A 17,780-nucleotide genomic window follows, 5' to 3' on the forward strand; every position below is an offset into this window, starting at 1 on the left:
TTTATAAGAAAACTGTTGTGTAAGACAAATTCCCACTTTATATCTGGATAAATTGATAAATATAGAGAATCAAAACTAAAATCTGCTTATCATCAGCAGAAGTTACTAGAGAATTAACTGGTAGCAACACTTAAATGGTAATTTTGATGAATTGCTGGAGGCTAGTGTGGAATAGCAGGAGAATAAGGAGTTCCCGATAGCTCAAATTTTCATGGAATCCCCACATTTTTGTAGGTATTAACTTTGGGAATACTATCTGATTGTCATAATGAAGAATTGAGAAAGAGCCCCTTGGTCTCTGAAGGGGAAGTGTTATGGGCCAGGCTATATGGGCAATGACAAAACAGACTCTAAAACTCCATATCATGTAATAAATGCTTCCCCCATGGGAAAGTTCCACCTTTGTACCCATTACTCATTGCCTAGCATAGTATACTTGACAGCACAAAACAACACTTCTTATATGATATAAAATTGTTCTCTTTGTTTTCCATTTTTCTTGTACATTGTACCTTGTCAGGGATTGATTGTCTAGACATTAGTAACCATTCTCTAACTTGTACTCAACTAGGGTCACTTTGAGCCACTTCCCTTCTGCTTGCTTGCTGCTATGCCAACCTGGAAGTCCCCATGGGAAATACCAATGTACCCACTGCATTGTTTCACTAAATGCTCGATTCAGCTTCTGTACCCCTGCTTGCTTGCAGCTACATCAACCCAGATGTGGTTTTTTGCCTTTTATATATCTTAATTGTTGAGACTTGAGGCTGTTCCTTGCAGAGATAGTTATGAGTCCTGTGGGGAACAATCACTGGCTGGCTAAAGAAAGACTCTTCAGTTTGGACAAAACTGGGACTTGGAGTGTTTTCTGAGTGAGCATCCCTAGAACAGAAGAGCCATCATTATAAAATATATCCTGGGAGTTTTGAACAACAATGGCCAACTTTTGAGGAAATAGCCTTTATTAGCACTTAATCTCACCTGAAAAAAGACATTCCTGCAACTGCAGCTCTTTCTAGCCTTCTGGTCTCATGTAAGTTGGTGGGAGGAGAAAAAGACAAGGAAAATTTGTAAAGGTCACAGGGTAGGAACTTGAAGACTGAATTTTAATTATAATATTATATAATTCTCCCCTTCTCTCTCTTGCACCTTACTGCAACATCAACATATCTCCAGTATAATGACAGTGGATTAGAACCAAATGAACAGTAAGACATAGATTTTTTTTTTCTGTGTAGGAAGACAGAATTTCCCAAGCAAATAGGAAGTATAAAAACAAACATTGTGGAGGAATTTGAAGCATCTGGAAGCTACAGCAAACATTAAAAACAGTTAAGTTCTTAGCCAGAATAGTTTGAATTTCAAACTTGTAGCCTATTAAACATGACTTATAAACTGAAAAATCATGTCCATCTTTCCAAAAGGAACTATACACACACACACACACACACACACACACACACACACACACACACACGATGGTATGCAAACATGAAAAAGCACAATATGAAGAGTATGTATAAAACTAAAGAAGACTCAAATAAATCATGGATGTTGAAATATTATGTAGAAATTTAGCTATGACTAGTATGTTAAGGAATCTAATAAAGAATATAAAGACAATAATATTGTATAATATAAGCAGAGAAAAAGAAACTCTAAAAGAGAATTGAAACAAAATGCTGGAATAAAAAAAGTGATCCAATGATTTTGATGGGTCTCACCCATGTGTTGGACATTGCCAAGTTAAGGATAAGTGAGCCTGAAGATAGGTTAATAGAAACTCTCAAATAACAGAACATTGAGAATAAATAAAGCAGAACAGAAAATCCAAGATTTATGGGATAACTTCAAAAGGTACAAGAATCCTTTAACTGAGAGATCAGAAGAACAAGGAGGAACAGGGAAGAATAAATAATTGAACTAATGATGGCTGAGAACATTCTGAATTTAATGATAGATACCAGATATAGAAAAGTAGAGATCATTAAGTATGATCATTATATTTTTGAAAACTACTCCCAGGCATATTATACTCAAACTGAAGAAAACCAAAGACACACACACCCTCACAAACTTAAGACAGAGAAAAATTAACTGACAAACAATATATCTTTCATATGAGAAATAAGACTCAGAACTACAGCAGACTTCTTTTCAGAAACTATGCAAGCAAGAAGAAAATGGAGTGAACTAGTTTTGAAAAAAAGAAACACTAACCAATAATTCAAAAGCCAGTGATATTATCCTTCTAAAGAAATCAAGATTGGCTAGGGATGTGGCTCAAGCAGTAGTGTACTCACCTGGCATGCACGGGGCGCAGGGTTCGATCCTCAGCACCACATAAAAATAACATAAAGATGTTGTGTCCACCGAAAACTAAAAAAAAATAAATATTAAAAAAAATTCTCTCTCTCTCTCTCTTAAAAAAAAGAAATCGAGATTTTCTGAAATCAAAATTGAAGTAATATTGCCAGTAACCTGTTTGCAAAAAATATTCAAAGGGGTTCTGAAGGTAGGAAAAAAAATGACATTCATCAGAAACTACACAAATAAGGGGAAAAATAGTGGAAATGAACTGAATACTCTAAAGTGGGCAGAGCAAAAATCTCTACTCCTGAAGTTTGGGCTTTGTATAGTAACTTCTTCCAAGGAGTATAGTTCAGAAATGGTATAAAAAGGAGAAAAAACAGATAAATACAACTGATAAAATGCTATTCTAGCCAGTTGATCAATACTAACATCAATTATAAACCAATATTTATGGTATGCAGCCTTGATTTGTCATAATTTGAATGAAACTCTTTTTCTTCCTTTCCAAAACCAATAATCCTGGTCTAAGGATGAGAAAAGCATTGGAAAAAAACTGGACTGGGTGATATTCTGCCAATATCCTACCAGTACTCTTCAAAACTCTTTCAAAGACCACTGAAAACAAGGAAAGTCTGAGAAATTGTCAGAGTATAGAGAAACCAAAAACAAAACAAAACAAAGCAAATAAACAAAATATCATTAAATAAGGCCTCCAAGACAGGATTCTAGAAAATAAAAAGTCATAAGATAAAAACCTAGGAAATATGAATAAAGTATAAGTTTTACTTAATAATATTTTTAAGCATTGGTTAATTATTTGTGACAAATTGTTAGTCCAATTTTTGTCACTGTAACCAAAATACCTGACATGAACAACTTAAAGGAGGAAAGATTCATTTTAGCTTGCAGTGACAGAGGTTTCAGTACAGAGTAAGCAGGCTCTATGGCTTTGGGCCAGATTGGAGGCAGAGCATCATGGAAGAAGGGTATGACATAGGAAAGCTGCTTAGCTCATGATATCTGGAAAGCAGCAAGACAGATAGGAAGAGGCCAGAGACAAGAAATACTGCAGTGATTAGGCCCGGTGACCTCCTTCCTAATTCAATAAGGTCCCCCTCCTCAAATTTTTACCATCTCCTGATAATTCCATCAATATAACCTATTAGTATGTTAAGTACTGATGATATCAGGGGCTATATGATCTAAGCACTTCCCCAAAGTCATACCTCTGAACATTGTTGCATTGGGGACAAAACTTTCAACACATGAGTCTTTGGGGAACACTTCATATTTAAACATAACAAATATGCACTACAGTAATGTTAGATTTTAATAATAGTGGAAACCAGTGAAGAATATATGGGAAATTTTTGTAATACCACAATTTTTTTAAAAAAAACTAAAATATATTACAATATTAAAAATAGTTTTTAAAAACACTAAGCTGGGCATTATTTCTAGAAAGCCTTAGAATCATGATTATAGACTTATTGAAAACCCAGTATATATTTCTACTGCTTAAAAGCAAACCAAACAAAATCTCACTAAATTTTGCACTTTGTTCCCAATAGTACTAGTACACTATCTTTAGAACAATGAGAGCAGCAATCACTTTAGCTACAGATTCTTTGAATAGAATTAGCAATAATGAGTCTGGAATCACAAATAAGTTGAAATATGTCAACAAATAGGAAGTGAGAAACTAATCCATTTTCATATTTTTTGATCATTTGTCATCTGGCTCAAGGTGATCTCATCATTCCATATATTCAAAGTCTCTGAGAATGGACTGAGGAGACCATTTGCATTAGTCATGGAAAACAAATCTCACAATCCTTAGGTTTTGATTAGAAAACTAATTGTAATACTTTCCTAAAATAATCATTCTTAACTCACAATTCAAATCAGATTTGATCTAAAACTGCCACTGTATATAGCAAACTGCAACCCACTTGCAACCCCAAACTGCACCCTTAAGAGTATTTTGTGTTGGCAAATAGCTGAGTCTCAGCCAATCACAGCAGCCAAAATTCAGCCAATCACAAGCTGCCAATGGATAGACCATGTGCATACAAGGCAAATGTCTCTTCACACCATTCCCAAATAAGTCAAATGTCAAGTTATGACCTAAGCTATATATTATTTTATTTTTCTATCTATAAATTTTGTCTACTTAGATTACTAGGTAGTGCTTTCTGTACCTATCCTGGTTCTAAGTGATGCCCAGTGCATGAACTATTCTTTGCTAAAATCAACTCTAAATTCATCTAATTTTTTAACATGATTTTTCAGTTGGAGGATGTGATGAAAGCTTTGGATGTTTTTCTTAATCTATGATAATATACACAAGGGCTAGGGATGTACTTCAGTGGCAGAGCAATTGCATACTACATGTGGGGCCCTGAGCCCCACAAGTGTGTGTGTGTGTGTGTGTGTGTGTGTGTGTGTGTGTGTAGTTTACTATACTGTTTCAAAAATTTATTTGTATTCCTTAATGCCTCTATATAAATCTTAGATTATACACTCTTCTTTTAAGATACTTTTTTCTGATTTAAATTTATAACATTAAATAATTGGGCTGACCAATTTCAGGCTAGCGCTATTTACAGTTTTTGTTTTTATTATACTGAACTACACTTCCTAAAACTTATCAAGGTCCCACCTTCAATTTACTTGGCAAACATAAACTGAACACTTTTATTTTGAGGTTGATCACTGAAGTTTGTATCATATTTGCTCTTATTTGAGAATAAAATTGAAAACTAATGCCATTTTAGTTAATGTTACATCACCACATTGTTTTATTCAAGTAAGTAAATGCTTAATAATAATCATGTTTTCACTGTGATTTATCATGATTCTACACATTGTCAAGAAAGGGAAATGAAAGGAATTGTGCTACAATTTTATCAGAAAAATATGAAAGGCTTTGAAAACTTCATTACTCTGGATTGTGATCCCACTGTTTAGTAAATATTATGGTAGTATATTAAACATCTGACAAATTAAGTCCTTCTCATTGCCATTTTTCTGATGACATAAAAATTCCTTTATTAATAGCTTTGCTATAAATATACACACTAGATATTTAATAATTTTCAAATGTTCTGTTGAATGTGGTTAAAAACCAATATCCTCTTCACAGGAGGAAAATATTCCCAAGATAAATGTTAAAATGCAATTGTGGGAAAACAGCAAGAGATTTTAGGGCTTATAAGTGAATGATAATGATAGTAGTGATAACAATAATGGAAAAGTAAAATAAATAAACCAAAAACATTACTTGAAATAGCTTTTTAAACACTTTCCTCAAGCATCAGTGTGTGTGAGTTTGTGTGTGTGTGTGTGTATGTGTATGTGTGTATGTACATCCACATGCACTTCCTACAGAGATTATATATGGATTTTGTGTTCTTCATAGTAATAAATTTATACTAAGAAGTTTCCCATTAACTTAATAACTCAGAAGCTACCAAATGATGAGTGTCACTCTTTAGTAAAATAAAGGAATAAGGAAATGACAATTTAAATTAGATGTCTCCTTAAATCTGAAAGCCGATGCCATTCTGAGGCACTGGCTTAGGAATTAAATGTTCATTTCTATCTATGGAGATCCCCTCCATTAAATGTGATTTTGAGTAGTGATCCTAACAGTCATGCATGAGTATTTATATTTCCAGTTTCATTTGGCCTGAGTGTTTCTGGCTTATGAGCAATAGTAATGTGGGCAGCAAGAAAAGGGTAATCCAGATAACAAAAATAAAATAGCATCACACTTGCAGATGGCCAAGAATTGATACATTTGCTTTAGCCAATTCACTTATGTTCTGAGACCAGTCTTCCCATCTACAAAATGTAGGTATTAATTATAGATACAGTCAAATTCTTTCTAGAAGTTAACACTCCTCTTGAGAAGCAAATTTAAAATATTGAGAAGAAAGCCCATACATATATATTAGTTTGACCCCTGGTAAAGCATATTTTTTCAACAACAAATATGTTTGGCCATATTAACAATACAAACTATTTTGGCAGATTTTACATGTTTGGTTCAAAGATTGTTTGAAAGATGCAAATAATCTTGAAAAATTACACATAGTCACTGTGATTCATCACTTTATTTCATACTCTACTGTGAGTTGATTTTTCTGGAGTGTTGTATTCTCTATCTCAAATAGTAATTTAGTTGGTAAGTTAATGTCTCAAAGTTTGAAATGCTATGTTTTTGTTTTTGTTTATATTTTAATGTTTTGTTCTTGGCTGGAATAAATATATCACATTATTAGATCATGTTATTAAAATATGCAGGTAGCTCTCAATTCTTTAAGAAATTTTACACTGAAAGTATTTTTAAGTTGGCTTTGGAACCCTCAAAACTTCCCACCAAAAGATGGTATGCATTAATACAGAAGAAAGTAGCAGTTCCATAAAAATAAGTAAAAATTCTACATAAAATAAACTATTACATTTGGAAAAAAAATCTCAGCAATCACAAAATTAACATCTATATGTTCCAGAAAAGGAAGAGTGATAGCAAAGTTTAAGCACTGATTGGAAACTGAAGCAGAACCATTCCCTGGGGAAATCAAACAGATTTAGACCTTCATAATGGAGAACTTGGAGGTGTGTCAAGCCCAGTATGCATGGGGCAGGAAGCTGGACACCAGACTCCAAGCAAGAGCAAAGAATCAGGGGTGACTGTCTGCAGGGATGCCATAGAATATCATTAAGGATGACTTAATTTACCTAATCATGAAGAAGATCAGAACTTACATTGATGGTTTAGGAATGAAAAATGCTCTTCCTTGCTGTATACAGAAAAGAAATCTCAAACATCCCCTGGAAAATAGCATAGGACCACAGGAGTAGAAACCTGACAAGAGAGGAGCTACCACCAAAAAATTCAGACACAAGAAATAGTCTTTACTCTTCTCATCTTTAAGCCACCGGATCATAGTGGAGGATATTCTCCTCTGCTTCCTTCTAGCTATGTAAAGTTTTAAGAACTAAGGTAAAACTACTACCAGATTACAATGCATGATCACCATTTGTCTATGGGACAGCCCTTTATTGTATACTCTAGTTCCCCTTTCCTGCTGATACCCATTTGCTTTAACTTCTCTTTCATGAGTTCTCACTTTAAAAAAAATTACCATGTGTCTATTTATGTGCTTATCCTTTTAAAATTACATGATGTTTTCTATGCATAGGTATTTTAATTTACATTAATGACATTTTGCTATAAATTTTGTTCTATTTCTTTCCTTTATCACTTAGTACAGAGCTTCCAAGGTCTTCTGATATTGTGTTTACATTTGATGCTTCAACCTACTGAAGAAGAGTCAGTCCATAGGTACTCACTGCCTTGACCTTATTCATCCTTGGGAAGAAATCATCAAGTCTATCTCTAATTTCTCACTTGGAGTCTGGTGTCCAGCTTCCTGTCCTATGCATAATAGGTTTGAAGCAGCTTCAAGTTCTTCATTATGAAGGTCTAAATCTTCCTTATTTCCCCAGGGAATGGTTCTGCTTCAGTTTTCAATCTCTGCTTAAACTTTGCTATCACTCTTTCTTTTCTGGAACATGTATGTACATGTTAATTTTGTAATTGCTGAGATTTTTTTCCAAATGTAATATTTTATGTAGAATTTCTCCTTATTTTTATGGAACTGTTACTTTCTCCTATATTAATGCACACCATTTTTTTGATGGGAAGTTTTTGGGATTCCAAAGCCAACTTAAAAAATACTTACAGTTTTTCTTCTATTCACATTCTCTATTTGTGGGAACACTGAGTCATAGGCAAAATACTCATGGTACTGTGCTAAACAAACTTATACGTGACCTCTGGTGAAACTATGTAAGCATTTCTCTGTGGTACACACCATAGAACATATAAATACTACATTTTGCTAAATGCCACCATGGACTCTTTGAAACACTTATTCAATTAGTACTTTACACATTTTACCACAAGTTAATAAATATTCTCTTCTTCTCACATCCTGAAAAACATTTTGTATTCCTTACCCTACAAATTGTTTCTATTCTTATGTCCATAAATTTTTGGATTTTTAATAACTTATTAGCTTGCATTTATCTAATTACTGGTTTCAATGATCTTTTCCAATACTTGTTAGACATTTTTGCTTACTTTGATTAGTATATTTCTTTATATGTTTGCTATTTGGTTTCTGGATTCTTCCTTCTTTATTTAGCGATGTGTGTGTGTGTGTGTGTGTGTGTGTGTGTGTATGTGTGTGTGTGTGTGTGTGTGTGTGTTAGTTTTGTATTTGTCCATTATATATATTGAGTGGCTATGCCATGACCAGGTAAGTCAGCAGGTCTGTCTGAGAACTGAGCAGTTCAATGGGTGATGGATTCTTCAATGTATGGTCCCCTTATCTAGAGCTTCTTGCTTTAATTTTGAGTGCCTGTTTTTGAGTACATAAGGTTTCTTAAGAGCTCTAGTTTTTGTTTGTTTTCCCCACATTCACTCTTGTGACATTGTGGTAGGGGTCTGCAGCTTGCTGAGGGAGAAAGAGATTTGTGCATCAAGTGGTTTAAGTGCAGGTCAATCTTTAAGGCTAACTCCAAGGTATCTAAATTGTTAAACCTAGGCCTCCAAAGTCTAGACATTAACCCAGAAAACCTCTAAATTCTAATTAGCTTTCTCTTTAACCTCATCTTACTTTCCCTTTCGATTTTCATGGTGTGAAATTTCAAGCTGTTAATAGGATAAAATTGCTTCTACCTTTGTTTGCAAGATATGTCATTTCAAAATTTAATATCTGGAAAATGTCCAAAGGGGAATTTCATCAGATACACTCCACTCATTAGTAGAAAGGTTATTGAGGTTCTCTATAGAGTACATGTAGAATATAAGGACCATTTTTTTCTGTTGCTTGCTTGTTTTATTCTTTTCATTCTTGTCTCCTGATCTATTCATATTTACAAAGGTATAAACAGGTATATTTGATATATTCAGAAATCCACTAGTATTTTAATAAGAAAACTGAGCAATTAAATATCTTTGAAATTTGTTTTAAGGTAAAGTCACCAATGAATCACACTTATGTTTATGAATTGTTTAGTGTGATTTTAATAAATTTGAGGAAAAGAAGGAGGAAAATTAATGAAAGCATTTTTTAGTAATTTAAAAATTTTCAGATTTATGAAACACAAACTTTGTTATAATTTATTGTATCTTACACTTTTAAAACATGGTTGTTATTTGTTTCATGATTGTCAAATTTCAGATTATATTGGAAACATACTCATTAGTAAAGCCATTATTCCAGCCTGTGGGTATTTTCATTAGCTCTATCTGGATGGTATAAAAAGAGTTATTTCTTAATCAACATTGGTTACAGTTATTCTTCCTATTCTCCTTACTTACTTGGTACCATGGTACAAATTTAGTCCTCTACTTGCTGTTTTACTTTTTAATTTAAATTGATTTTAACTAATATATAAAAACATAAAAATTATACATGTCCATGGGGTGATGTGATGTTTCTATACATGCATATGTTGCATATCACGTTAAACATATCTATTGCCTCAAACATTCATTATTTATGGTGAAAATTTACAACTCCTTTTTCTAGCTTTTTGAAATGTACAGATCAATATTGTCTTCTCTAGTCACCCTACTTTGCAATAGCACACCACAACTTCTTTCCTAATGCATTCTACTTTTATGTTATAAATTCAAGATAGAACCAGAAAATACTTTTCAGAGTCAGTGCTTTAGTTAATGTGATAGGTAGAGAAGGGACGGTCAAGTTTACAAGGTGGTTTTATATTTAAAGGAAAAAATTAATTGGGTTTTGTTGTTTTTACTTTTGTTTGCTTTTCCCCAAAGTCTCTTCTTAACTGGTAAGGCCTAAATGTCAGCTCTATAATCCCAGCAAGAGCTTTACCAGGTGTGTGTGCCTGGATCACATGGTTCAATGAGCTGTATGATCTGCTCTGCACAATCTCTCCTCTAGCCAGTCACTGATGCTATAATCATAGCCTTGAAATGTGTGGGTAAATAAGGAATTCCTGTCAGAAATGTATGACTTCTCATTTGCTTTCCTCAAGGGACTCTTAATGGTAAAACTATGGTAAAATGAGCAGTTTCTTTTTTTCTCATTATATGAAAACAATAAATTGTAATTTATGATTTCAAGCTTTCTTCCAGTACCTCATTAAATTGGCTCCCGTGCTATGCAAAGCCCCTTGTGAAGGATGTTTCCACGGGAAACTCGTTTCATTAAGCTCTCAGTCTAGCCCTTTTCTGGACCTTTGCTATTGCCTTTTGATCCAAAAAGGGACACAGAGATGGCCCATCTCTTCCTAGAGACTATTTAATGAATAATTTTTCTATCCATTCTGACTCTACATAATAATTAATAATACAAAATTAATCCAGTCATTTCCTCTACACTTAATGGTCTCGTAGGCTGGTCCTATTTTGGGATGGCATGTGGAATAGATTAGACATTTCATAATACTGAACCATTTCCATATAAAGTGCCAAATTATTTACTTAGAAGGAAATTTTAATTTTTCCAAAGGTGAAACACACTAGATAAAGTTTTATTCCTCTCTATCATAAACCATAAAATTAAAGGAGATAGATGGGTTTTCCAGGGCTTACCAAGACTTGATCCAATGTTACTATAACAGCATCACATTCCCTCAAGGCTCAGGCTGCTTAAAGCCATTCTACAATTTTTTCCATAGTTTTGTTTAAAAAGATCTCTCTTCAGACCAATTCCCTACCCCACCCCACCCCCATAAAAAGGTCCTATGTTCTCTTCAATATGCAAATGCTAACATACAACAAGGTTGAGAGGGAATAGAAGTTCAGTGGATTAGACAAAGGAAAATAGGAAAATGAATGGTAGGGAGGGGGGATAGGAATAGGAAAGACAGTGGAATGAATTGAACATAACTTTCCTACGTACATGTGTAAATACACTATGGTGAACCTCTACATTGTATACCTCCACAAGACTGGTATCCCCAAATAAGTGAGTAGACTGGAAATGGAGAAAGATCTTCATAGTCTTCTTGCACATTGAACCCAACATATTGCTAGAACTATGAAACACAGCACAGATTTCACCCTCACGTTTGAAACCAGACATGAATTAAACCAAATAGACCTTTTAGAGATGGGGCCCAGGGGAGATATTAGGTCTTTGAAGTGTGCTCTAAATGGGATTGTGGGATCCTGGCCTCTGTCTTTCTTTTGTGTCCCAGCAGTGAGGTGGCAGACTTCCTCTGCCATGAGCTCCTGCCATAATGTACTGCCTCACTACAGGCCCTGAATCAATGGAGCCAACAGACAATAAACTGAAAACGGTGAACGATATTTTGTTACAGTAATAGTACAATGTTTGTCCTGAAATCAAGAGCAAATTACAAAGAGGCAGACACATGGTTGCATCATGGGATAGAATTAGTACACAGAGTGTTTAAAATTATCCTCATAAACATGTTAAAGAAAAGTACAGGCAAGAATGAACAGATAGCTGATAATGATTAATAACTGGAACAAAAAAAGTAGAAAATCAGAGATAAAAAAGAATGAAATCAAAGAACTTAGCATCAAATAATTTTCCAAACATGCTGAAAATACCAGAACTCAGATTTTTCCTTTGAAAAATAATGGCTCATATTACAATAACATGGGAAAGAAGAAGAACTGTTATTTTGTGCATTGTTCTCAATGAAAGGGAGGCTTCATTATTATTTTTCTTCCAAAAATAAATTCCTTGGGTATAGTCATTAAACAAATATTTAGGAAAATCCTAGTGTGTGCTAGGTTCTGAAGATAAATAAATGAGTAACCATCATGTCTTATTATCTGGAGACAGGGTGGTGAACAAATGGGTAATGTCTCCAAGTTCATGCATTTTACCTTCAAATGTAGAGAGAGAAATAATTGTGTGAGTGTGGGAGGAAGAAAAAAAAGAGCATTTTATTATAAAAAGACAATTCTGCATACTTGTCAATTCTTTTGGGGATTGGTATTTGGGTTTATTTACAGTGTGGGGCTAACGAAAATAAACCTTCAATATGCATTCTTCTTCAAGAGAGATTCTTAATTTGAATTTTCTTTAATTGATAATATATTCTTAGAAAACAGTTCACAAAAATTAGAATCCATACAAAATGAGGCCATAAAATTCCACATAAAACCAAAATTCAAAATTTAGAGAAAATTCCCCACCCTTTCTACTAAAATAAAAATTATCTAAAAAAAAAAAAGAAAAACCACAAAGAAAACACATCTATTTGGGGCTTTTCCATGGGTGAGGTTTTTTAAAAAGAAGAAAAATTTCTGCCAAGCATTTGGAATCACAATCCAGCAATGACACAGATTTGAGGTTATAATTTATATAATCTGAAAGTCTCTGAACTTCCATTTTAGTTTTAAACTATAGTGGATGCTCGATAGATAAGGTATGCCACAGGAGCAAAATCAATTCCTCAATGGAAAAGTGTTATTTAAGTTCAACTCTAAAATTTATGCTATATAGAGTTTTAAGGAATATACCATCCACCTTCCAATTCACATTGATACAGGCCATACATGAGGAAGCAAGACATTATGAATGAGTGATCGCAGGAGAAACAAACCAAAAAACCTCTTGGAATTATCAGAGATCGGAGGGAACAACATGGCAGTGGGCAGAGAGGCAGCACTTTCAATACCCCCTCAAGGATGGGGTCATAAAGACGCATAGATAACGCTTAGATTCTAGCAACAGAGAATCTCCTAGCAAAATTCCACTGAAGAAAGACCAGCTGGGAGCTACAAGAATTTTTTGAAGTGACAGTTTGCTCCAGACGAGTGAATCCCCGCCATGAGAAGCAGGGGTCCAGATCCTCAGAGATCCGGATCCGCAGAGGTCCAGATCGCCACTGTCTGTGCGCTGCGGCGGCTGCCCACCCGCCCTCTCAAAGCCAACGTGACTGAGTCCCCCTAGCCTCCGAGAGGCAGCTTGGCAGGAAGAGGTCTTTAGTCAAGCCATGATGAAATAGCGAGCCAGCTGGGAGCTGAGGCCAACCGGGGATGGACCAGTCCCACCCCTCCCTTCGGACACACCAGCAAGGAGCCTGGGGCCTGCCATAGCAGAGAGGTTACGTCATTGGAGTCCAGCAAACGGAATTCCTTCCCAGCAGAATCCACTTTAGCAGGTGTGTGACTCCCGCCCCATCCAGATACAAGCAGCCAGGAAACTTCGGGGATCTCTCTGGAGGCGTGTCTGTGGGGAAGCAAAGGAGATCCCCGACCCCCAACCCCCCATATCACCAGCGGCGACTCCCAAGGTCTTAGCCGCCAGTTTACCACAGCACTGGGGCTTAAATGGAACGCACAGTGGGGCTGCAAGTGTAACTAGATCTCTGGGGAACCGCTTCTGGTGAACAGGACCTGGCTGGCTGGCTGACAGGAGGAAGGGGAAAGGGGCCGGAGAAGTGAAACGGCTCTGGACTGACAAGTCTGAGAGACTCCCAGGAGACGCCTTACAGGGATTGCTATTGGCAGGTAGAGGGCAGAGGCTCTGCTCGGAGGGCACAGCTCCGCCTACTGGAAGAGAAAAAAATGGATCTCTAAGGCTTCAATTTTTTTTTCTGCTTCTCTCTCTGTTCCTCTCTCCCCTTTTCCTTCCTTCTTTCTTTCTCATTGTTTCAAGTCTTATTGTTCTTTTCATTCTCCTCTAATCTATCTATCTCTCTCTTCTTCTTTCTTTTTAAGAGCACCTTCATTCCCCTACCCCCCAACTTTCATCCCAAGCATTACGTCTTCCATTACATGTAATTGTCTAAATGCAAATAGGTGAAAGTCTCAAGGCTGTCTATAGGGCTCCTAAATACCTAGCTACTACCAACACCCTGATCCAATTGCCTGTTAGTATCCCCCCTCAGTAGAGCAATCTTCTAAAGTAGCCAAGACATACTAACCCTCATACCATCATAGCACCTAACCTAACATAAAGTCCTAAGAATAAACAACAAATCACTATATGCATACAGAACCCGGAAGCCTTTTATGAATTGAATGAATCAGCTGTAAAGTACAATAAAGCCCAACATTTCTAGGCATAATCTCCCACCATAAAGGAGAGACAACAGAGATATACAAAGCCAAAACAAATGTATAGGAGAAAGCAGTTACACAGCAGTCAAACAGAGCTGGAAAGTAACATGAACAGCATGAAAAAACAAGGGAAGAAAGGATTACAAACAATGCAGGACAACTTAAATCTACAGGAGGAACTATAAGCATCAGAAGCATGGACAGGGAAAGAAATCAAGGCATACCTAACTCAGATGGAACCGAATATTAGAGAAGACATGAGACATCAAATCCAAGCAATGAAAGTATATTTTGAAAATGAATTAAAGAAACAAATTCAAACTGCAAAGAACGAGCTTTACCAGGACATAGAGATTTAAAAAAAAAACAAACCAAACAGTAATCCTAGAAATGCAGGAATCCATAAACCAGATTAAAAACTCTAACAAGAATATTACAAATAGACTAGATGAAGTAGAAGACAGAACATCAGATAATGAAGACAAAGTTTATCAACTTGAAAAGAATATATTCAACACAGAAAGGATGCTTAAATCTCACAAGCAATCTATCCAAGAGATATGGGATCTCATAAAAAAACAAATTTTAGAGTCATTGGGATAGAAAAAGGCATAGATGTTCAAACCAAAGGAATGGACAACTTATTAAATTAAATAATCCTAGAAAACGTCCCAGAGATGAAAGATGGAATGGAATGCCAAATCCTGGAAGCCTACAGGACCCCAAACATCCAAAACCATAATAGACCAACTCCAAGACATATAATTATGAAGATAGCCAACATACAGAACAAGGGGAGAATATTAAAAGCTACGAGAGAAAGGAGGCAGATTACATTCAGGGGTAAACCAATTAGGTTAACAACTGATTTTTCATCACAGACTTTGAAAGTGAGAAGATCCTGGAAAAACGTACTTCAAACCCTGAAAAATAATGGATTCCATACAAGTATACTGTATCCATCAAAATTAAGCTTCAGATTTGACAATGAAATTAAAATATTTCACGATAAACAAAAGCTAAAAGAATTCGCAGCCAGAAAACCAGCACTGAAAAGCATTTTGAGCAAAATACTACAAGAAGAGGAATTGAAAAATAGTGCCCAAAACTAACAGTGGGAGGTATCTCAGCAAAGGGGGAGAAAAATAACCAAAGAGGAAAAATTAGCCAAACTAAAATAAATTAATACATAAACATGACTGGAAGTACAAACCATATTTCAATTTTAACCTTAAATGTTAATGGCTTAAATTCACCAATCAAGAGACATAGGATAGGAACCTGGATTAAAAAAACAAATCCAACAATATGCTTCCTTCAGGAGACTCATATGATAGGAAAAGACATACACAGGCTGAAGGTGAAAGGTTGGGGAAAATCATACCACTCACATGTCCCTAGGAAGCAAGCAGGAGTGGGCATACTCATATTGAATAAAATCAACTTCAAACCTAAGTTAATCAAAAGGGATAAAAAAGGACACTATATACTGTTAAAAGGAACCATCCACCATCAAGACATAACAATTATCAATTTATATGCACCAAACAATGGTGCTGCAATGTTCATAAAACAAACTCTCCTCAAGTTCAAGAGTCAAATAGACCACAACACAATAATTATGGGGGACTTCAACACACCGCTATCGCCATTGGACAGATCTTCTAGACAAAAGCTGAACAAAGAAACTATAAAACTCAATAACGCAATCAATAATCTAGACTTAACCAACATATATAGAATATATCAACCGTCATCAAGTGGATACACGTTCTTCTCAGCAGCACATGGATCCTACTCAAAGATAGACTATATATTATGCCATAGGGCGACTCTCAGTAAATATAAATGTGTGGAGATAATACCATGCATCATATCTGACCGTAATGGAATGAAACAGGAAATCAATGATAAAAGAAGGAAGGAAAAATCCTGCATCACCTGGAAAATGAACAATATGTTACTGAATGATCGATGGGTTACAGAAGACATAAAGGAGGAAATAAAAAAATTCTTAGAGATAAAGGACAATACAGACACAACACACCGGAATCTATGGGACACAATGAAAGCAGTTTGAAGAGGGAAATTCATTGCCTGGAGTTCATTCCTAAAAAAAAGAAAAAACAAGTTGGTTCTTTGAAAAAATAAATAAGATCGACAGTCCCTTAGCCATGCTAACAAAGAGAAGAAGAGAGAGAACTCAAATTACTAACATACAGGATGAAAAAGGCAATATCACAACAGACACTACAGAAATACAGAAGATAATTAGAAAGTATTTTGAAACCTATATTCCAATAAAATAGAAGATAGTGAAGATATGGATAAATTTCTTAAGTCATACCATCTGCCCGGATTGAGTCAGGAAGACACACAATTTAAACAGACCAATAACAAAGGAAGAAATTGAAGAAGCCATCAAAAGACTACCAACCAAAAAAAGCCCAGGACCAGATGGGTATACAGCGGAGTTTTACAAAACCTTCAAAGAAAATTAATACCAATAATTTTCAAGCTATTTCAAGAAATAGAAAAAGAAGGAGCCTTCCAAATTCATTCTATGAGGCCAAAATCACCCTGATCTGGAAACCAGACAAAGACACTTCAAAGAAAGAAAACTACAGACCAATATCTCTAATGAACTTAGATGCAAAAATTCTCAATAGAATCCTGGAAAATCGAATACAAAAGCATACCAAAAAAATTGTGCACCATGATCAAGTAGGATTCATCCCTGGGATGCAAAGCTGGTTCAATATTCGGAAATCAATAAATGTTATTCACCACACCAATAGACTTAAAGATAAGAACCATATGATCATCTTCATAGATGCAGAAAAAGCATTTTGCAAAGTACATCATGCCTTTATGTTCAAAACACTAGAAAAACTAGTGATAACAAGAACTTACCTCAATTGTAAAAGCTATATATGCTAAGCCTCAGGCTAGCATCATTCTAAATGGAGAAAAACTGAAGGCATTCCCTCTAAAATCTGGAACTAGACAGGGATGCCCTCTCTCACCACTTCTATTCAATTTAGTTCTTGAAATACTAGCCAGAGCAATTAGACAGACAAAAGAAATTAAAGGCATAAAAATAGGAAAAGAAGAACTTAAATTATCACTATTTGTAGATGATATGATAATATATCTAACAGACCCAGAAGGGTCTACAAAGAAACTGCTAGAGTTAATAAATGAATTCAGCAAAGTGGCAGGATATAAAATCAACACGCATAAATCAAAGTAATTCCTGTATATCAGCGACAAAACTTCTGAAACGGAAATGAGGAAAAATACTCCATTCACAATATCCTCAAAAAAAATAAAATACTTGGGAATCAACCTAACAATAGAGGTGAAA

The sequence above is a fragment of the Ictidomys tridecemlineatus genome, chromosome 4 (assembly GCF_052094955.1).
Source record: "Ictidomys tridecemlineatus isolate mIctTri1 chromosome 4, mIctTri1.hap1, whole genome shotgun sequence".
NCBI lineage: Eukaryota > Metazoa > Chordata > Mammalia > Rodentia > Sciuridae > Ictidomys > Ictidomys tridecemlineatus.